This window comes from Heterocephalus glaber, unplaced genomic scaffold (genome assembly GCF_053883595.1).
Source record: "Heterocephalus glaber isolate CG9 unplaced genomic scaffold, H.glaber_assembly_v1.0 deba00001565, whole genome shotgun sequence".
NCBI classification, from domain to species: domain Eukaryota; kingdom Metazoa; phylum Chordata; class Mammalia; order Rodentia; family Bathyergidae; genus Heterocephalus; species Heterocephalus glaber.
In genome coordinates this window covers 19,145-42,457 of record NW_028258352.1, presented here as the reverse complement: position 1 = coordinate 42,457, position 23,313 = coordinate 19,145, and the positions used below count along the sequence as shown (strand labels likewise).

At 39.4% G+C, this 23,313-nt stretch overlaps 1 protein-coding gene across 16 annotated transcripts in view; it reads right to left on the bottom strand.

The window, feature by feature from the left end:
• The window catches only part of LOC101705037 (cytospin-B), a 394,241-nt gene extending 371,129 nt beyond the window's left edge, over positions 1 to 23,112 (bottom strand). For 3 of the 16 annotated variants that reach the window (XM_087192089.1, XM_087192090.1, XM_087192087.1), the window contains exon 1: positions 22,813 to 23,100. The gene's annotated coding sequence lies outside the window, so the exon portion shown is untranslated. Of the gene's footprint in view, positions 1 to 22,812 lie in introns of all 16 variants that reach the window. The other 13 variants (XM_087192079.1, XM_087192080.1, XM_087192083.1 and 10 more) reach the window with 10 other exon arrangements.
• Positions 23,113 to 23,313: the final 201 nt, after the last annotated feature.

Genomic DNA, 23,313 nt, shown 5'->3' with positions numbered 1-23,313 from the left:
GTGAAGGGAGGGCTAGGAATGGGGAAAAAATAAGAACCAAGATGCATTATGTAAAGGTACAATTCCCAATGAGAAATGTAATTGTGTTGTATACCTACAATGTACCAATAAAAGAATTTAATATAAAATAATAAATAAATAAATAAGTCTCAGTAATCAATAGTCCCATGTGAAAGAATGAAGGCAGACCCTTCCTTATACCCTATACAAAACTTAATTTCAAATGGATCAAATATTTAAATATAAAGGTGAACACTATAACATTCTTAGAAAAAATAGGAATAAATTATAAAGGCCTTAGATTTGGCACAAAATATTCTTATCCATGACATAAAAAGCATAAGTGACAAAAGTAAAAATGGGTAAATTGGATTATATTAAAATTTTAAACTTTTGTTTTCAAAGGACACCATCAAGAAAGCAAAAAGACAACCAATGCATGAGATAAAATATTTTCATATTATGTATCTTATTAAGTTTAATATCCATAATATTAAAGAATTCCTACAACTGAACAAAAAAAAAACTATAAACTGTGCCAAGGACATGAATTGCTCTAGAAAAGGCACAGAAATGACCAAAAGAAGACATGAGAATATGCTGAACATCATTAGTCATCAGGGAATGATAAATCAAAACCACAATGAGTTATATCACTTCATTAGGCACTTTCCCATTCCTGGGACATAATACCAGACACCCACAACTCAAAGCAAGAGAGGTTTATCTTGGTGCATGGTTTTTAAGAGGGTTCAGTCCATGGTTGGTTGGCTCCAAGGCAGAAACAGCATGGCAGAAGGGCATGGCAGAGGAAAGGTGCTCACCCCATGGCAGGCAGGAAGCAGAGAGGGAGGTGAGGAGCCAGGGAAAAGAATTCACCCTCCAAGGTCACTCCCAGTGACCCACTTCTAACCAGGCCCCACCTTCTAACAGTAAATTAGCTGTGAATTAATTCCCCATGCTTTAATTGCCTTCCAAAACATATGAGACTTTTGGGAGACATTTTAGATCTAAACCATAACACATACTCACCAGAATGACTAGAAAAGTCAGATAATAATGAGCATTGGCAACTTATAGCAGCATTGTTAACAACTGCAAAGTTGGTAACCACCAAGTGCCCATCAACTGATGAATGGGTAAACATTTGATACATTCATATATTAAAATATTATGTGTCCATAAAAGGAATGACATACTACTACATGCTACAACATGGATGAACCTTGAAAACATTAAGCTAAGTAAGAGAAGCCAATCACCAATGACCACATATATGATTCCACTCATATGAAACATCCAGGGTAAAGCAATCTATAGTGACAGAAAAATTAGTGGTTGTTTAGGTCGAGAGTATGGAATTATATTAGTTTACTAGGGCTACCAGAACAAAGTAGCACAGACAGGGTGGCTGAAACATGGTTCTAGAAGCAAGAAGTGTGACATCAAGATGTTAGTAGTGCTAGCTCCTTCTGAGGACAGAGGGGGATGAATCTAGTCCAGGATTCTCTGCTCAGCTGGTAAATGGCCACCTTCTCCTTCAATCTTCACATGGTCTTCCCTCTGTATGTGTTTGTGCCCATATTTTAACAGACTCGCTCTGGGTCACTGGCTCATTCTGGCTAATTCCTGTGCCCAGAGTGAAGTCTGCTTTCAAAAGAAGAGGTGCACTGGGGTGAGGAATTTGGCTCAGTGGTTCTGCCACCTGCCTTGAAAGTGCAAGGTCCTGAGTTCAATCCCTGGTACCAAAAAAACCAACCAACCAACCAACCAAACAAACAAAAAACAAGAGGAGCATTGAAGAAACAAGAATTATAGTCATTTTACTGTCTATTTTTCCAATGAGATTTGTGAGCACACTGAAGTAGGAACTTTGTCTACATCAGGCAGCATCCAATCTGGGAGAAAGTACTCAAAAGCAACAGTCTGATAGAATTTAATGTGCAAACTAATTACAAGGTTTGGGGAAGGGCTAAAAAGCCAAACAGGATAGTGAGCCAGTCCAGAGATTAGCCACAGTGTGATCCTTCTACCATCTGTAAGCTTGGAGAGACAAAGGAAAGAGGAGGTACTGCCAGAGTCCTCAGCTGTAGCCAGGACCACCTCCAGAGCCAGTGTCCACCACAGAAAACAAGAAACACACACTCTGGCTTCTCCTTTCCTCCCATTTTCCAATATCTCACCAGGGCTTCCCATTAGTCACACATGGCCAAAGCCAGTTGACAAGGAGGCAAAATGAAGTTTGTAGAAATTATCTAGAGCTACAGAAGAGCAGAAGGCCAGGCAATGAACGTGAGGATGAAGAGGCACATGGCCTACACACTCTTATTTATCTTTGGATTGTTATACATAACATGGTACCTAGTTCCTACAGGAGGATTTGAAAATTCCAACTGAAATGAAAGAATGGAGTGCTACTGGAGTGGAGAGAAGAGAAGCACTTACTCCACACAGAATAAACAAGAATAGCTTCACAAAGGAAATCATGAATGTAAAGTGATAGAACTAATGAGCAAGGATTTGCCAGTGAAATCCAAAGGTAACTAGGCAGAGAACACTGCATAAAACAAAGGCACAAGGCAGGAAAGCTTCTCAAGGAATGATGAAATTCAATGTGAAATTCAGTCAATCAGTTTTCCAGACTCCCCAAAGATGATCATATAGCTCTCCCCTTTTTATTTGTGTAATGAATTAAGCTAACATATGTTCTAATATGAGAGCATTCTAGAATCCCTAGAATAAAATCTATATGGTCAAAGTTCATTCCTTTTAACATTCTGTTGAACTCATTTTGCTATTTTTAGGATGTTTACCTAAATATCATATGTTAACTTAGTTTGTAGTTTATTTGTATGAGCTTCTACTGTTTTCTTATAAGAAAACATGAGGTTATTTTAACATCATAAAATTAGTTGAGACACCTGTTCATGATTCCTTTTGTCCTGACACATTTTAATAGCATGGGAGTTGTCATCATCAACCTTTGATTATTTAAGTATTCATGATTTGGTGTGTTGATGTTTTATCCCATTTATTTCTTTGTCATTCTTGTGTTCCACTTTTGGCTGCTTACCACTTGTTCTACATTCTATCCCACCTCTCCCTTTCTTGGATCCCCACTTTCCAGTTATATGGAGCTAAACTTCTACCTTGTAGATTTACAATACCTTGTCTTCTGTCTAACTCCTCTTGAACCTGCATTTAGAAATCACCTTCTTCTAGTACATTGTGACATGCCCTGATCCCAACCCCCATTTCTGCGTACAACCCTGTCCTGGCCTGTCAGCCTCTTTGGTAACTGCCTGCTCATTCACCTCTCTCCCAAACATTAAGCCTGAAAGACAGAATCTGTCTATTTATCACCATAATCTCAGTGCCTGAAATTACTAGGCACTTCGGCACTGTGATATACTAGGTCCTTAATGTATATATTTATCATCAAAATGGTGTGCTGCTGAAGCATCCCTAATCCAAAAAAACCCAAGACCCAAAATGTTCCAAAATCCAAATTTCTTGAAACAAAAAAACTATTTTCCATCCCCACATGGTTGAATCCATGAATGCAAAACCCACAGATATGGAGGACCAGCCGTATGAGCACACACTATGACCAGGTAATCCTGCTCCTGGGTCTAAATCCCAAAGAGATTCTCACACAAACCCGTAATGGGACATGTGCAGGAGTTTCCCTCAGCATTGTTTATGGTATGTGGGTGTAGGAATCAACCTGGGTGTCACACACAGGAAAGTAGAAAGGCAACATGTGGTGGACACAAAGGCTGAAGAACCACAAAACCACAGGGATGGGCAGTGATAGTAACAGACACAGTGGTGAATGATAACATTAAGAAACAGAATAAAGGCTGTAAAATGATACCATTTATACAAAATAAAACTACACACACACAAAACAGTGCACATTTTTAAATATACATGTAACAAAAGCATATTCATGGAACAGATCAGAGTAGCTAGCTATTGGGGGAAGAGAATGAGAGTGGATTACAGAGAATGAATCAGTACATGAACCAAATGAATGAAGGAATAAGTAAAATAAGAAAAGGGCTTACCAGGCATGGTGGCACATCCCTGTAATCCCAGCACTTTGAGAAGCTGAGGTAGGAGGATTGCAAGTTCAAGCCCACGCTGGGCAATTTAGCAACTCAGCAAGCCCGTCTCAAAAATTTTTAAAAATGACTGGGGATGTAGCTCAATGCACAGGCCTTGGGTTCAATCCCCAGTACCAAGAGTGGGGGGGAGGCTATCCTGGAAGTATGATCCCAAAGTACTAAGAAGGAGATTATATTAATTCTGTTCTTCACTCCTGAGGTCTAAAACATAGGGAAAGGGATGAAACAGATCTTCAACTAGATGCAGCCTATAGGGTGAAACAGAAAAGATGATTTGACAATCTAAGCCCACACTCAGGTTCAGTGACCTCAAAAAGCCTTTTGAACTAAAACATTTAACTAAGCCATTTGCTGCAGACAACTCAGACAGCTCGAGCAGTTAACATCAGCTTAGCATTTTATACCACCATCCTCAGCACAGAACAAAAATCAGCTATGTGTTAAGTAGGGAGAGGAGAGAATGAAGAAGACACTGCTTCCTAATTTATTGTAGCTGTTCTTTCAGTAAACATTTTTAGGCACCAACTATAAGTGTGTCATTCTGCCATGGAGCACAAAGAGTAACTATGACTTGCTGCTCAGTCCTCAGAACTTTTAATTTAGTGGGAGATCAAATGCAAATACTTTTATCAAAAGTAAAGCAACAAACCACCTCATACAATGACAGAAGGGCTGTAAGTGATGAAATGTCACATGACCAAAGCCATGGCCAGAGTTTGAAGAATACAGACCAACATGGATGCAGGTTGAGGTGGGGTGTCAGAATGGTTCTGTGGAAAAGATGTAAATAAATGCAGGTTGCATGGTTGGATGGTGCTCATCTTGAAGTGACTAAAGACTAATTAAGGGGAAAAAATAACTTCAAATGTTTGAGTGGTTCCTCCATGCTCTGCTACTGATACACCTTCAAGTTGACTTATCATATGCTATACTTTGGCATCTTGAAAGTCAGAAACTAGTTCTTTAACTGTAGTTTGTATGTTTGTGTTTGTGTTATCATTCCAGTGCTGGGACTGAACCCAAGGCATCTCAGGCAGGGCCTCTACTAGTAAGCTACAACATCACTCCCTATAGTTTGCCTCGCAATGCTCAAAAATATTGCTTTGTCTTTAGAGAGAGCAAAACCCACTTGATAATCTGGTTGGGAGAAGACATTTCTGGGTACAGTATCCATCTTTTTTTTTTTTTCTTTTAGGAAAACAGGGAATTTTTGCAGAAAAGGGTTAAGATAGCAGGCCTGAGGCTGCTATTATTTAAAAGGCCCTTAAAAAGCCAGGTTGACCCGTGGCGGGCATTTGGAAACTTAGGGTTCCCACTATCCTAACTGCTAAGAGTGGGATATTGTGCCTAAACTATTTTTACAAACACAGTGGTTTCTGCTAAACAGCTGCTTTCCTTCTGGGAGTCTGGAGTGTGGAATGTGCTAAGCAGAGGGGTCTACATGCCCAGTCCTCAGGAAAAAGCCCTGAGCACTGAGTCTATGAGCTTCCCTGGTTGGCAACATTGCACATGCATTGTCACAGGTCACGGTGGAGGGGCATATCTTGTGTGACCCCACTGGGACAGGACTTTTGGAAGCTGGTACTTGGTTTCCTCTGGATGTGCACCCATACACCTTTCCTTTTCCTGATTTTGCTTTGTATCATTTAATTGCAAGAAATCATGCCCCTAAGCACTACTATATGGTGAGAATCAATCCTAGGAGTCCTCCTAGTGAACCCCCAATCTGCAGGTGGTCTTAGTGACTACAGACACAGTAGTAAATTCAAGACAGATACCACATTTTTTTTATCCAATCATCTGTTGATCGGTATACAGGCTGCTTCCAGGATTTAGCTATTATAAATTGTGTTGCCATAAACACTGGTATGTATATATCACTGTAGTATGATGTCTTTAGCTCTTTAAGGAAAATATCTATTAGGGACATAGCTAGGTCATACAGAATTTCTAATTTTAGTTCTTTGATGAATTTTCATACTAATTTCTATAATGGTTGTACTAGTTTACATTCCCATCAACAATGTAGTAGGGTTCCGTTCTCACTGCGCTCACATCAGCATTTGTGGGGTTTGTTGCTTTGTTTTAGAGACAGAATCTAGCTGTGTAGTTCAGCCTGGCCATGAACTCACCAAGTAGCCCATGCTGCCCTCAAACTCACACAAATCCTCCTACCGCAGCCTCTCAAGTGCTGGGGTCACAGGTGTGTGTCACCATGTCTGGAGCATTTGTTATTTTTTGATCTCCTGATGATTGTCATTCTTTCTGGTGTAAGCAGAAATCTTAGTATTGTTTTAATTTGCATTTGTCTGGTGACTGGGAACATTGAACATTTTTCATATATTTGTTGTGGTATCTATAAATAATGGAATCCTACTCAGCTATAAAAAAGGAAACTTTAAGACTTTTTTGGGGGGGGTACTGGGGATTGAACTGGGGTCCTTGCACTTGCACAGCAGGTGGTGAAACCACTGAGCTAAATCCCTGGCCCTAACTTTAAGACTTTTGTAGGAAAATGGATGTACCTGTAAAATATATTGTTGAGTGAAGTAAATCAAACATATAAGCATAACATACCACACAATATCTCTTATTTGAGTAAGGCAAAGTGAAAATAAAGAACACAATAAAGGATGGAGAGAAGGACACAAGGGGACAGATCTCTTGCAAATAGGAGGAGGTCCAAGAGAACATGGGAGAGAGGAGAATGGAAGGGGAAATAAATAGAATGAAGATATGCCATATATAGCATCCTAATAACCTCAATGAGTGTAAACATTATACATCACAAACAAGAGATAAGGTTAATATCAACAAGAACAAAAGTGGAGAATGGGGATGAAGAGGAGGCAGGAGGGAGGCAAGTGGGGAGGGGAAAGAAATTTTAAAAAGAACCAAGTTGTATTATGTACATGTGCCCACTCCCCAAGATGACTGTAAACTGCATATACTATCAATATGTACTAATCAAAAAAAATAATAAATTCAAGATAAAAGATTGGATGGGAGATTGGACCAAAATGAAGGACTAAATATATACATCTGCCTTCCAAATTTCCAAATACCTTAAAATTTTATGGAATGGCAAAAGTATGATGTTTGATTTGGGTTGGGTTTTTGTTTTTGTTTTTGCATTTTTGGAGACAAGGTCTCTCACTACACAGTTCAGGCTGGCTTTGAACTCATGATAACCTTCCTACCTCAGCCTCCCGAGTGCTGGGATTACAGTCATGTGCCACCATACCCAGCTAGAAGTATTACATTTAAAACACTAATCAGTAAGAAACCTGAGAAAACAAGAAACAGTGCCAATGACCATGCAAAATGCCTAAGAAATTTCTGAAAGACCAAAAGTATTCAGCACTAGACTACCTGAGCAAACCACAACCCAATACTAGCATGGGAGGAGGCTCCAGCTCTGAGTCTGTGGGTAGAAAAAAAGAAAGGGATGAAATCTGACAGGGGATTAACCAAGAAACCATGGTCAGGCTGACTAGGACTGCTGGACCCTTCCTCACACAGCCTGAGCTGCTCACAACAAATCCCCTTCATCTAGAATACACACCCCACTCAATAGCACAGTTCTTCAGCAATCACAAGAGGCCAGTTATAGCAAACAGAACATACAGGAAAACAAATTCACAAACTCAAAAGGTGGGCACACAAAGTAAGAATCACCAAGCTTTGTCTTGAGTTTGCTTTTGTTTTTGAAGATGTGGTCTTGCTATGTTGTCTAGGCTGGCCTCAAACATCTGGACTAAAGTGATCCTCCTGCTGGGTGTGGTGGTGCATACCAGCGATCCCAGCACTCAGGAAGCTGAGCTAGTTCAAAGCCAGCCTGGGCTACATGGTGAGTTCAAGGCCAGCCTGAGCTACCTAGGGAGATCCTGTCACAAAAAAACCAAAAACCTGCCTCAACCTCCCAAGTAGCTGGGACTACCAGTGCACACCACTACTCCTGACTTAAGAATCACTACATTTTAATTTCACATCACAATATGGGAACACCAAATCCTTAAAAGAACATATACACAAGGAAAACAAGTTAGTGGAGCACAAAGAAGAAAATATTAGATAGCCTTGGAAAGACTTGAGGGACACTGTGTCTATGAAAAACAAGTGGCTTATATGTGATAATCCTAAAATATATTGTGAAATGAAAATGAAGGACAGATGTAAAATAAGGCTACTATTTGTGCAAAAAATAAGGAATAAAGAACCTGATTTATATTTTCTTATACTTGCATGGAGACTTTGGAAGGATGCATAAGAAACTAATGACAATGGTTACCTTCTTGTGGGGTAAGAGAGACAGAGTAGACGGGGACAGGGATGTTAAGGACACCTTTCCTGTAAATATTTTCAATACAGTATCGAACACTCATTATCTTTTTTTTCCATTACTGGGATTAAACTCAGGACCTACTCACTGATCTACATTCCCCATTTAAAAAAAATTTTTTGATATAGGGTCTCATTAAGTCACTAAATTGACCAGTTTAGGGTAAAACTTGTGATCCTCCTGCCTCAGCCTCTCAGAGGGCTGGGATTACAGGTGTGTACCACCTCAGCTGAACACTAATTATTTTACTTATTCAAAAATTAAATTTTAAAAAGTAGAGACCCTTAAAAAAAGTAGAGACCTTAGAAATTAAAAATATGATAATAAACATTAAAAATACTCAATAAATGAGCTGAAGGACTGAGTGGACAAATCCAAACATTAGATTCATGAACTGGAAAGTCAAGCACAGGAACATCCCAGAATATGACCCATATGGGCAAAAGGACAGAAAACATTTGAAAAGGAAATGTTAAGTTCAAGAAACTTGAAAGATAAATCAAGAAGTTTTAATACCCTTTTAAGAGTAATTCCAGAAACAGAATACAGAGAGAATATAGGCAAAGAAGTACTAGAAACTTCTCTAGTGCCAAAAAGATGTATTAATCTTTAAAATAAAAAGAACCACCAAGTGCTGAGCAGGAAGAACCAAAATGATATGCTCCCTAAACAGATTACGGTGCTATTTCAGAACACCAAGGAGAAAGAAAAATTGTAAAACATCAAAAATAAATAAATAAATTGTAGCTAACTACAATGGGAATGGGAATCAGATTTCATAGACCTATCAACTACATTAGATGCCAGCAGATAATGGAGCATTATCTTCAAAATTCAGAGTTTTAGCCAGGCATGGTAATGTACTAGCATAATTCCAGCACTTAGGAGGCTGAAGCAGGAGGATCCCCATGAGTTCAAAGTCAGCCTGGGATATGTACTGAATTCAAGGCCAGCCTAAACTATGTACAGTAGCAAGATCTTATCTCAAAAAAAAACCCCAAAATAAATAAATAAATAAAATTCAGAGTTTTAAACCTAGAATCTTACACCCAGCCAAGAATATTTACATAGGAAAGCCAAATAATTTTAAACATACAAGAATCTGGAAAGTTTACCATTCAGAAAATTACTCAGAAAGTTTAAATCTCTGAAGACAAAATAAAACAAGGACACAGTAAGCAAATTAAATGAGATAAAAGTATCAATGATCAATAATAAAACAATTTAAACAAGTGGTTATGTATAATGCACAAAACCCAGAAATTTCATATGCTTTTAACATGGGGCAGAATCAAAATCATGTTAAGGTCTTTTTTCTTCCTTGATTCATAAAGAATGAATATATACAAATTAAATTTAAACAGTGAAAAGGATACATATAAAAATTAAAGGTACAAAGGAGCTCAATTTCACTCATCATCAGGAAATTAAAATTGAAATCACAATGTGGGGTCCACCAGAGACAAAAATAGAAAAATAAAAATTACCAGGAATGGGTAAGAATGTGGAGTAGCCGCACACTTTTGGACTAAATAAATTGAGGTAAGAACTGCTAAAAATTCAGGGAGAAGGGAGGGAGAGACAGACAGACAGACATGGACAAAGACAGACACACAGACAGAGACAGAAAATTGGCAGTATATTTTACAACCAAGCAGCTCCACTCCTAGATATATACTCAACAGAAATTTATACATTCATTCAAGATGGTGAGAAAATGTGTATTTAGAATTAGCCAGTTGGACTCAGTTTAGATCCCAATTTTGTTGGCAACATCAAAAGCATCATAATCAGGAGCCAGTCAAACATATGGCTTCTTGTCTCCATCAGGCCTCATTAGGGTAATGACCTTGGCCATGTCATTATCACAGAGCTTCTTCACAGCTTGTTTGATCTGGTGCTTGTTGGCCTTGACATCCACAATGAACACGAGTGTGTTGTCCTCTATCTTCTTCAAGGCTGACTCTGTGGTCAGGGGAACTTAATGATGGCATAGTGGTCAAGCTTGTTTCCCCTGGGGGTGCTCTTCTGAGGGTATTTGGGCTGCTTCTGGAGCCACAGAGTCTTGGAACGGTGGAAAGTGGGTGATGTGCAGATCTTGATCTTCTTCATCTTTGTCTTTTTTTTTTTGGTACTGGGAATTGAACTCAGGACCTCACTCTTGCCAGACAGGTGCTGCACTGCAAGCTACATACCCAGACCCCAGATCTTCTTTTTGTGGCTGTGGATACCTTTCACACCATCTTCTTAGCCTTCAAAGCTTTTGCTTTGGCTTCAGCTTTGGGAGGGGCAGAAGCTTCCTTCTTCACCTTTGGCACTATCTTGGTAAAAAGGCCACACATTCATTCAATGAATGGCAAATACTAGAATGTTCATAGCAGCACTACTCACTACAATCCAAAACTGCAAACAACCCAAATGTCAATCAAGGTAAAATGAATATCTACACTATGGATATACACACAATGGAATATATACAGCAATAAGGATGAATAAACTACAACTGCAGTCAAGAATATGAACAAATCTCATCAATGTAATGCTAATGGAAAGGAGTCACTTTAAAAAGACTCTTACTGTATGATTCTATTGATACAAAGCAGAAATGCAGGCAAAACTGATCTATTGTATTAGAAATCAAAATTGTATTTACCTTTGCTGGTGGCCAGCACAGGGCAGATCCTAGAACATAGGAAAAGTTGTTTCTGTTCTCATACTGGTTACGTGGGCTGAGTTTCTCAAAATTTATTGAGCTATCACATTTATAATTTGTGTGTCTTTATACACTTATACCTCAATTTAAAATTGCCCAAAATTTTACAAGTACTTAATCATAAGCAGAAAATAAGCATAAGTTAAAATAATATTTTTAACTTTTATGTCTTGAAAGGGATAAAATGGAACAAGAACTCAATAAATTCCACAAAAAGTAGGGAAGTGGTAGAGGCTGGCAAGAAACAAGCATAAGAAACAGAGAAACAGGGCCGGGGATTTAGCTCAGGGGCACCACACCTGCCTCGCAAGAGCAAGGTCCTGAGTTCAATCCCTAGTATCAAAGTTAGTAGGAATAAGCCCCAAATATCAATATATCAGAATAAATATAAGTGGGTTAAAACTGGCTATTTAAAGACCCATGCTTCTCGGCCTTTTGGCTATGGCTGCTACCAAACAAAGAGAAAATAACAAATGTTGGCAAGGATGTGGAGAAACGGTAACCTGCATGTATTGCTAGTGGGAATGTAAAATGGTACAGCCTCTGTGAAAAACAGGATGGTGGGTCCTCAAAAAATTAAAAATGGAATTAGCTTTATGATTCAGTAACTCTACTTCTGTGTATATTCCATTCCCTAAAGAAATTTAAAACAGGTTTTTAAGAGATTCTTGTACCTAGGGCTGGATATTTAGCTCAGTGGTTCCATCGCCTGTCCTGCAGATGCAAGGACCCGAGTTCAATCCCTGGTACCAAAAAAAACCCAAAACAAAACACATACTTGTACCTCAATGGTTATAGTAGCATTATTTACAATAGCTGAAATGTAAAAGCAATGCAAGTGTCCACTGACAGATGAACAGATAAGCAAAATATAATACACATGTAGAGTGGAATATTATTTAGCCTTTAAAAGGAAGAAAATTTAAACCAGGCATGGTGACGCATGCCAATAATCTCCTCTACTTGGGAGGCCAAGGTAGGAGGATCACAAGTTTGAGGCCAGCCTGGGCCACTTAGCAAGACCCTGTCTCAAAAAATAAAAAGGACTAGGGATACGGGTCAGTGCTAGAGTGCCTACAGGTCTGATTCCCAGTACTGGAATGGAAGGGAGGGAGAGAAGAAGGGAGAGAGATGCAGTGAGAGACAGAAAAGGAAAAGAGAGAAGGAAGGACAGGGGGAGCGGGGGGGAGGGAAGGAGGGAAGAAAGGAGGGAAAGGGAAAAGAAAAAGTTCTGGACTTAATAACCAAATTCAGTAGAGTAGCTGGATATAAGGTCAAGACACAAAAATCAATAGTTTTCCTGTACACAAACAACAGACTCACTGAAAAAGAAACTGGAGAAATAACTCCCTTCACAATAGCATCCAAAAAAATGAAATACCTAGGAATCGACCTAACAAAAGAAATCAAAGACCTCTACCCTGAAAACTATAGCACTCTGAAAAAAGAGATCAAAGATGCTAACAGAAAATGGAAAGACATCCCTTGCTCCTGGGTAGGAAGGATCAACATAGTGAAAATGGCCTTACTTCCAAAACTTCTTTATAGATTTAATGCCATCCCAATTGAAATTCCAACAGCAGGTCCCCCCCAGCCCCACCCCCCAGGGCCAGCTTAGCTGCCCGGGTGCCTGCAGCACCCCCCTACTCCCACCTCTGGCCTCCTGGCTGTGCTGGTGCCTAGTTCCACACTACAGAGGCACAGGGGGTCATAAAGACCATTGTCCTGGGCTCCAGAAGATAGACCGGAAGTGAACAGCAGAAACAGGGCCTCGCTCAGGCTCCTTGATGAAAATTGAAGCCCATTGAAAAATTAAAGAGAATCTCTGCAATAAAGGCACACCAGACCACTGTACTTGGTAAATTGGAGGGATTATCACCTTGAATCAGAACCTGGACTATCTTCAGAAGAGCAGCTGGAACCCACAGTAGAATCTTGCAGAGTTCAACCCTGCAGGAGGACAGGGAGCTCAACTTGGGACTTGCAGCCAGAAATCTGCCTGAATCTCACGGGTCTGCAAATGGCTTGCTGAGACTCACTGACTTATATCTGCACACTGCTGCCCATGTTGTCTATTGTGACAGCAGAGACATGCCCTGAAGGAAGCCCTTCATTTTTATTTGTTATTTTCAAAATTATTTTTTTGTTCTTATTTTTAATTTTTAATTTTTTCTACTCTTTTCAAATTTTCCTTTTTTCTTTTCTCTTTTCTTTCTCTCTCTCACTCTCTTGTTCTCTCATTGTCCCACATTGTTCTTCATTTCCCTTTTGGTTCCTGTTCTGGCCCTAATTCGAATTTCTTCTCTATTTTTCTTTTTTTCTCTTTTTCCTTCTCTTGATTGTCATTAGTTTTAAAGGAAAGTAAATACAGTTTCTAGTCTCCCTATTGCTGTTAGGTTGTTCTGTTTTTGTCTTTGTTCCCTCATTCTGTCTTTTCCTCTTGTCTTTAACAGCTTCTTAAGAGTTTGCATGATCTTCCTGTGTCCTCTGGCCTCACTGCTAACCTTTCCCTATCCTCCTACCTATCTATCCCTCCCTCCCCCCACTCCTTCTAACTCCCCATCCTGAAGGGTAAAGTTGCTATATTGAAGAGCTTACTCACTATAAACATATGTTGGGCTGGTCTTCTATTTTGATTTAATTCACAGAGAACAGTTAAAGGTGATAGACTAATAACTACCACAAACTGTCATTTTCTAAGCTCTGCTTGATGCTATGGTGTTACTGATTGTATCACTTGGGCTAAGGTGTTGTTATTGATCTAATCAGTTGTCCTTCCTGTTATAATGAAAACGAGATAGCCTCAGTCATTAGAGACTCAAACTTAAAGACCAGATATATCTGGAAGTCACCTCTGAGAAGCAATCATTCCATAAGGGTTGTAAATACAAGCAACAAAGATATTTACAATAAGAAATTTCAAAGTATCAGAACAAGAATTAAGCCAAGGACAGTACCAAAAACAAACATGAGAAGACATTTATTTAAGCAAGGCACAAACCCAGACTTCCACCCTACCAAAGGCAAATTCTGGGGCAAACAAGGTGGAAAAGTCTGACAATCAGCCACCTGGACACCCTGAACTGATAGCACAGGAAGAAACAAAACAGATGAATGAGGCTCTAGAAAAATTCAAAACAGAAATAGTTTCCCAGATAACTGGTACAGAGATGGTGAGCAGAGTGAAAGACATGAGTAGAGGCTCTAGAACAGAAACAGATAAAAAAAATAGATGAGCTCAGAACCATGCTGGAAGCCATGAATGCCCAGCATAAGAAGGAAATGGAAATCATGTTCATCTAACATAGGAAAGAAATGGAATCCATGAAACAGATTCAAACAGCTATTCAGGGGATTAAAAACTCCACTGAAAGTATTCACAGCAGATTGAGCAAATGTGAAGATAGAATATCAGATATAGAAGACAGGATTGAGGTTAGTGACCATGAAAACAGAGATTTCTTAAAAATAGTAAGGGACCATGAGATATCAATCCAGTAGCTGCTAGATGAGGCAAAGAAGAATAACATAAGACTGATAGGAGCCCATGAAAAAGCAAGAGAAAGTACAAATGACATTTAAAAACTGTTCACAGAAGTAATAGTAGAAAACTTCTCAGACAGAGGTGGAGAATTGGACATACAGATAAGTGAGGCATATAGAACTCCAACTAGCCACGATAAAAAAAAAAACTACACCTAGACATATAATAGTCAAGATCCCAGAAATGTAACAGAAGAACAAAATCCTACAAGTAGTTAGAGAAAAGAAACAAATCACATACAAAGGGAAGTCCATCAGAATCACAGCAGACTTCTCAACACAAACCCTCAAGTCAAGAAGAGCCTGGAGTGAAGTATTTCAAGCCCTAAAAGAAAATAACTTCCAACCTAGACTGTTGTATCCTGCAAAATTATCTTTCAAAATCTATGGGGAAATTAGATACTTCCATGACAAAGAATACCCGAGAAATTTCATGAACACCAAACCAGCACTCCAAACAATTCTAAACAATATCCTAGAAAAACACAATGAAGGGCACAACTCCATGAGGCCCAACAGAGCAAAGCCAGCAGGCAAGGCAAGAAACTAAAGGGAAAGGGGGAAAAATAAAAAATAAAAGAGCCAACAACAGTAAAACATCATGACAAGATGAGTCAATATCTATCAACTATAACCATCAATGTTAATGGCCTCAATTCACCAATCAAAAGAAATAGACTGGCAGAATGGATTAACAAGCAAAATCCAACAATATGCTCTACACAAGGAACACACCTAACTCAAAAAGAAATTCATAGGCTGAAAGCAGAAGGATGGAGTGAAAAAAATGTCCGTCTGAGGAGACCCACAACTTCTGTGGGGGGAACACAGCTCACCCGGAGGAAGGTGGCCACCTAGCCCACCTGCGCACGGCCCAAGGGAACTTTCGCCAGAGGCTAGACCTGCGAGAAGTGGCCGAAGATGAATCCCCAACAACAGCGCATGGCTGCTATAGGGACCAACAAGGAGCTGAGTGACCTGCTGTACTTCAGTGCCATGTTTTCGCCACCTGTTAATAGTGGGAAAACCAGACCAACCACACTGGGAAGCAGCCAGTTCAGTGGATCAGAACTTAGAAGATGATGAAACACTTTCCACCTTTCTTTATGAAGCCATAATTAACCTGATTATGTAAACCAGACAAACAGTAAACAATAAAGGAAAGACAAAGGAAAAGAAAACTATGGACCAATTTACCTTATGAACATATTGCAGAAATCCTCAAAAAAAAAAGCAAATTAAATTCCACTATTCATAAAAGGAAAATCATAATCAAAACAAACTACAGCTAACATCATACTTAATAGTGAAGGAATGAAAGTTTTCTTCCATGAACAAGAACAAAGCAAGAATGTCTACTCTTAACCTCTCTCTCCAGTTCAGTACTTTACTAGAAAATCCTGGTCAGCATTAATATGGCAACAAAAGGAAATAAAAGAGGAGGAGACTGGGAAAGAAGAAATAAAACTGTTTCCATTGACAGACAACATGATTGTCCCAAAGAATCTTCAAAAACCTAGAGTTTAGCAAGGTCACAGGATATAAGATACACACACACACACACACACACACACACACACACTCATCCCCATCCCAGTCTTAATTCTCTATACATTTGGCCCTCCATTTGTTCTGGTTCATTGTCTGCAGATTCAACCAACCATGGATTAAAAGTATGTGAAAAAAACTGTGGCTGAACTAAGCATGTGTCTGAACTAAGCCCTTTGTGGTCATATTCCCTAGGGAATATAACAATTATTTATATAGCATTTATATTGTCTTAGGTATTATAACTAATATGGAGATGATTTAAAATATACAAGAGGATGTGCATAGGTTGTATACAAATACTATGCCATTTTCAAAGGAACTTGAGTATCTGTGGATTTTGATATTTGTGGAGTTTCCTGGAACCACTCTCTTGTGGATACTGAAAAAACCACTGTCTAGCAATGTACAATAGGAACATGGAATAATCAGTACTATTTACAGTAGTTCCAAAGGAACAGATACTTAGGTATAAATATAACATACATGTACACTTGATCTTTATGCTGAAATCTAAATAGTACTGAAGGAAATCAAAACAGACCTAAATGTAGAAGTATACTATGTTCATATAAAAACTGTCAGTCATTCCCAATTTGATTTATAGATTTAATACAGTTCCAATAAAAACTCTAGCAGTATATGGGCACAGGGAATCTAACATCAAAATTTAGATGGAAATGTAAAGAAATAAGAATATTTAAAAATTTTGGAAAAGAAGAATAAAAAAGGATTATACTTTGTTATTTTGATATAAGGTAATTTACAGGAAGTACTGCACTGTGAAGGGATACAGATGTATTCTCCCCTGCCCTCCCCTCTTTTGACTCCTTTCTGTATTTTGGGGCATAGGACCGAGTACAAAACAACAAAACTTGGTTGTCAGTCAAGCATGCCATTTCTAAAGAATTATATGTAGATGTATTCTCATTGAGAAAAGAAAATAAAAATGATTTGAAAGAAGAAACAAAGAAAGTAAAAGGATGGAAAACAGTTCTCCATGCAACAGGAACCCAGAAAAAAGCAGGTGTAGCAATCTTATTTGCAGACAAAGTAGATTTCAAACCAAAACTAATTAAGAGAGACAAAGATGGTCACTACATCCCTGTGAAGGGAACAATTCAAGAGGAAGAGATGACAATCATAAATATATATGCACCAAATACGAATGCTCCTAACTATACAAAACAAGTATCAATGGACATGAAAAACCAAATAAGCACTAATACAATTGCAGTGAGGGAACTCAATACCCCACTATCACAAATAGACCGATCATTTTGGGCTGGGGATTTAGCTCAGTGGCACCACACCTGCCTTGCAAGCACAAGGTCCTGAGTTCGATCCCCAGTACCAAAAAAACCAAATAGATCACTTAGACAAAAAATCAACAATGAAATTCTAGAACTGAACCATGCTATTGAACAAATGGACTTAATAGATGTTTACAGAGTGTTCCACCCCACAAAATCAGAATATACATTCTTTTCAGCTGCACAAGGGTAATTCTCCAAAATAGAGCACATGCTAGCTCATAGGAAATGTTTAAGTAAATATAAAAGAATTGAAGTTACTCCTTGTATGTTATCAGACCATAGTGCAATAAAATTGGAGATGAAAAGTACAAGAAACCACAAAACTCCCACAAACACATGAAAATTGAATAACACTCTCCTGAACAACCAATGGGTCACAGAGGAAATTAAAGATGAAATTAGACAGTTTCTACAAGAAAATGATAATGCCAGTACAACATACAGGAATCTATGGGACACAATGAAAGTAGTTCTATGAGGGAAATTCATAGCAGTGAATGCCCACATTAGGAAAACAGAGAGAGCTCAAATAAACAACCTACTGCTGAACCTCAAGCTCCTAGAAAAAGAAAAGCATGACAAACCCAAAGCTCAAGAGGGGAAAATAAAGAGGGGAAATTGTGTGGGTTTTTAAAATATATATAATGGAGTACCACTCAGCCATAAAGAATGGGAAATTAGAGACATTTATAACTAAATGGATGCACATTGATGCAATACTCAAGTGAAATAAGGACACACGTGTAAATACTGTGTAATGAGAAACTAAAAGGGTAACTAAGGATCAAAATATATAATAGATAATGTGAAATAGGAAGAAGAGGTCCAAAGGGGAAGGGGAAGTGGGAGGGATAGGGGAAAGGAAAGAAGGGAATGGAATTAATATGAGAAAATGAAAAAATGGAAACAAAGTTTTTGTAAATAGGGGTGGAGGGTTGAAGGGAGGGCAGGGGAATGGAGAAAAATAAGAATCAAGATATATTATGTAAAGATACAAATTTCCAATGATGAATGTCATTATATTATGTACCTAAAATGTACCAATAAAATTAATTTAAAAAGAAAAAGTTCTGACACATGGTACAACATGGATGAACTTTGAAGAAAACTGTGTAAATTAAATAAGCTAGTTCACAAAAAGACAAATACTGTACTATATGAGATTCTACGTGAGATACCTGAAATCCATGAAGGTACCTAAAATACATGAAGTCATAGAAACAGGATGTAGGGTCCCGAGTTTGATCCCCGGTACTAAAAAAAAAAACAAAAAAACCCCAAAAAGAAACAGGATGTAGAAGGGGAGTTGCCAAGGCTGGGGAAGGGGATATGGGTATAGAGTTTCAAGCTTGCAAGGTGAAAAACTTCTGGAGATGACTGGACACTAATGTGAATATACCAGTGAATTGTACACTTAAAAATGATTAAGAGGGCCAGGGATTTAGCTCAGTGGTTTTGCCACCTGCTGCGCAAGCACAAGGACCCAGGTTCGATTCCCGGTTCCAAAAAAACCCCCAAAAAACAAACAAACAAAAAATGATTAAGAGAGTAATATTGTGTTAATAAAAGAAAATCTAGCTAGTAGCTAATCACAAGAGGAACAACTAAAAGAAAACACAGAAATTTGAAAATAAGTGGAAAGACATGCCAGAAAAGAGCCAACGAAAAGTAGGTATAGCAATGTTATGTAATATCAGATAACACAAACTTAAAAGCAAAAATAATTAAATGAGTTGATTATTTTATTCCCAAAGGTACAATTCATCAAAAAGACAGGAATTACAAACTTTAAGTGCTTAAAAACATAGCTTAAAAGTGCTGGGCACGGTTGCACATGCCTGTAATTTCAGCACTTGCGAAGCTGAGGCAGAAGGATAACTGCAAGTTTGAGGTCAGCCTGGGCTACATAATGAGTTCAAGACCAGTATGAACTGCATAGTGAGACCCTGTCTCAAAAAAATAAAACAAAACAAAAACAAACAAACAAACAAAAAAACCCAAACCCACATAGCTTGACAACATTAGAAATATATCCATGTTGTGTCTGTATATAGAGAGAGATGTACTCACATAAATCATAGTGGAATCTTTAACATAACTCTCAGAATCAATAGATCAAATACTGGAAACCCAAAATAGGAAAACAAAGAACCTAAATGATTATCATGAACTTAAGGCAAATACATAATTTTGTACCCAACATATGAAAGCTACTAGGAACAGTCACAAAAATTGACGATTCTATAGACTACAAATTGGCATCTGTTTCTTAAACTTTTTCTTTCAGCAATGCGGCAACACAGAGCTGTCAAAAGCTTCCAGTTACAAATCATCTTTTTAAAATGCTAGAAAAATATGTAAAAATGACTTTGAAATCAGTGGAAAAGAGAAACATGAGGAAGCCAAATCTGTGGCATATCTTAGAAAAATGCAGAACAAAAGGCATTTCCAGGTTTTATAAAAACAGAGTTTATCATCACTGAAGGAACTTGGAAAAGCAAAATGGTCCAAAGAAGATTATCTGTGATATAAGAAGAAATGGAAAGTGAAGAAAATGGTAAATAGGTAGATAAATCTGATAAATATTGACCTAGAAAATAATCACAATTGCAATGTCTAATTCAAAAGTTAAAGAAAAAAAACAGTTAAAGTGGGGTTGGAGATGTAGCTCAGTGGTGCTGCACCTTCCTGGCAAGCACAATGTCCTGAGTTCAATCCCCAGTACTGGGTGGGGGTGGGGGTGGAATACACTTAAAGTTAAATACAATTTATCTCAGTGGTGCCGTGCCTGCCTCACAAGCTCAAGGACCTGAGTTCAATTCCCAGTACTGGGGGGAAAAAATGTGAGGTGAACAAAATGAATTAGAAGTCCTTGCCTTGTTTAGGAGGAGGATCAATTGGTTAAATAAATGATTCAAATTTTAAATTCAGAAGGCTACAGTTTGAACAAAATAAATTTAAATTAAGTAGAAAGATAAATATTAAGAACAGAAATTACTGATGTAGAAGAATAAAAATCAGCAGCATTAACCAATAAATCCCAAAGCTGGTTCTTTGAAAAGATTAATAAAATAAGCAATCACTAAGCAAGTCTGATCAATAAAAAAAGAGAAAAGGCATAAAAAGTCATTAGTGTTAAAAAAGATAACATCACAGATACATGAGTTTATTTTCTTCCATCAAACTATATAAAACTGTGGTATTATATGTTAAAATTCAATAATATTAAACTTCAATGATATTAATGATTTTCTGGCCCAATTAAAAGTATCAAATTGACTTTGAGGAAATAGAAAATCTGAAAAACATCAATGGTCCTGGAAAAAAGCTAAAAGGCAGTTAACTTTCCAAAAACAGCAGTAGGGCTGGGGGTGCAACTCAGTGGTAGAAAACTTGCCTCACTTGGCCTAGGCTCTGGACTCAATCCTCAGCACTGCAAGACAGAAACGAGACAAAACACCGGCAATCTGCAGTCAGGTTGTGCCAAACTTTCAGGAACAGATTATTCTTCTGTTGCAGAGCACAGAAAATGATGAAAAGTTTCCTGATTTAATCATCAAGGAGAGCATAATTCTAATCAGGAACTCACAAAAATAGGGGAGAAAAAAACTATACAATCTCACTTACAAATATGGATACCAATGCTCTAAACAATCAGGTAGCACATCAAAACTATCAAACTAACCAAAAGTGCCTTTGAAAGTGTCCCGGGATTTTAGAGAAAAAAAAAAATCTACCAACGTAGTCACTAATGTTAATTCTAACAAGGAAACCTACACGGTCATATCAATGCATGCTATACAAATGCATTTGGAAAAAATAAACGCTTTAAATCTTTCAGTAACTATGTATGAATAAAAACCCACCACGATGGAGTATACAGGACTTAGTGAGTATAGAAAGGAAGTATTTTCCTAGAACCAATCTCAACACAAAGATGTCCTACTTAACCTTCAAAGTCAACAATGTAGAGAGGGGGACCAGTGGACAACAAAAAATAAGGATAACATGAGAAAGAGATATATGTTGTTGCTAACAAACAATAAAATTCTCCACTTGGTATAGCCAAACAAATTAACTAGAAAAATGATCATTAAAACTGAGTCAGAGTTTAGTATGGAAGAGGCTCTGCTTCTGATCTACCAAACGAAACGTGCTTGTTCTGGAGTTAATCATGCCAAGCTATCTTTTGTAGAGTAAGTTAACAGGATTGACAAATTTGTACCCCCCTACCCTCCTTCCCCATCTTAAACGCTGAAAGGACACGCTGTTTGAAAGTGGATAACCAAATCTTCGAAAACCAAAAATCATTCTGAAGGGCTGCACTGGGACTCTACTTAAAAACACTTTATCTCTGGCCTCCAGCCACTGCAGTTACTAATGGATAAGCACGTCAACCAGTCCAACATAATTCGGCCGATAGAGGCCAAGGAAGAGCACCTTCACAAGAATTTTTTTTTTCAAAGTGTCTACTGCTTATTATATAAACTTGCGTGCTGTCAAATGGAGATCCCACAAAATAAAAATAAGATATTCAGAGTCAAACTTGCTTTTAAAAAATGATTAAGTATGTAGAACTAGTTTAGTTTGAAAGGCATTTGGTAAAGGGGGTTGTGGCTGTTGCACTTATGACAGGCTCTGCATCAGCAGGACATCCGCAAACACCCTGAAGGGGCTCACCGGTGGACCGCGCTGTGGCACCGCGCCCTTCCCAGTCAAGGAGCTCCGAGGACAGGACGATGACCAAGGGCTTGTCGGTCCCTGACACCGCACAGCGCCCCGCGGGCGGCACCAAGGAGGGTGCGGAAGGCTCCCCGGGCCCAGGAGCCCGGGCGGTGCACCCACCCCGGCGGCGGCGGGAGCCCGAGTGACCCCCCCGCCCCCGGCCACAGCCCCCAGTAGGCGCCTGGCCCCGGGTCTCGGGCTCCTGCGCCATCCCTGCCCGCGGGGGCCCGAGAGGAGGGGGCGGCCGCCTGCCCAGGCCACCTGCAGCACAGACTGCTCTGATCCCAGGCCGGGCCAGGCGGGGCAGGTTGTCTCTCCCGCTGGGGACAGGACCCGCGGCGCTAAGGAGCAGCGGGGCCACAGCGGCCCGAGACCGCAGCGTCTTCCCAGAGTGGCGTCCCACGTCCCTGCACCCGGACTCCTGCGCTGGCACGCCCGACCTAGACGACACTGCTGAGGCGCAGAGAAGCTGGCCCCCGTGTGGCTCCTACTAACCTGCCAGGCTCAGCTCTCCCTCCGTTCCCGTCGACGCCGCAGCTTCCCGCAGCCACCGCAGCTCTGAGCTCGGAGATGCTGGACGAAAGGTCCCGTGGGCCCACCCACGCCTCCGTGCACCTTCAGGGAGCGCGCGCGAGTCGCCGTGAGGATCCCTGGGAGTTGTAGTCCAAGAGTCTGCATCTTTGTTGGGCGCCACCTGCATCGGCCAGCAGCAGGTGCTCCGGCCTTTCTCGCTGCTTCCTCTATTTACTCAAGGACTCACCCTCCACTCCTGGATGATGTAGGAGCGTTTCACTGAAATACCTGGCCCCCACTCTTCTTGGCATTCCAGACCAGTGTTCTTAAAGGGTGGAACCAGTGGGTCACTCCTGTAATCTCTGCTTTGGGAAGCTGAGGCAGGAGGATCTCAACTTCAGCTCAGCTTGGGGCAACTTCATGACTTTAGAAGGCCCTGTCTCTCAATATATTTACATATATATGTATATGCTATGTATATAT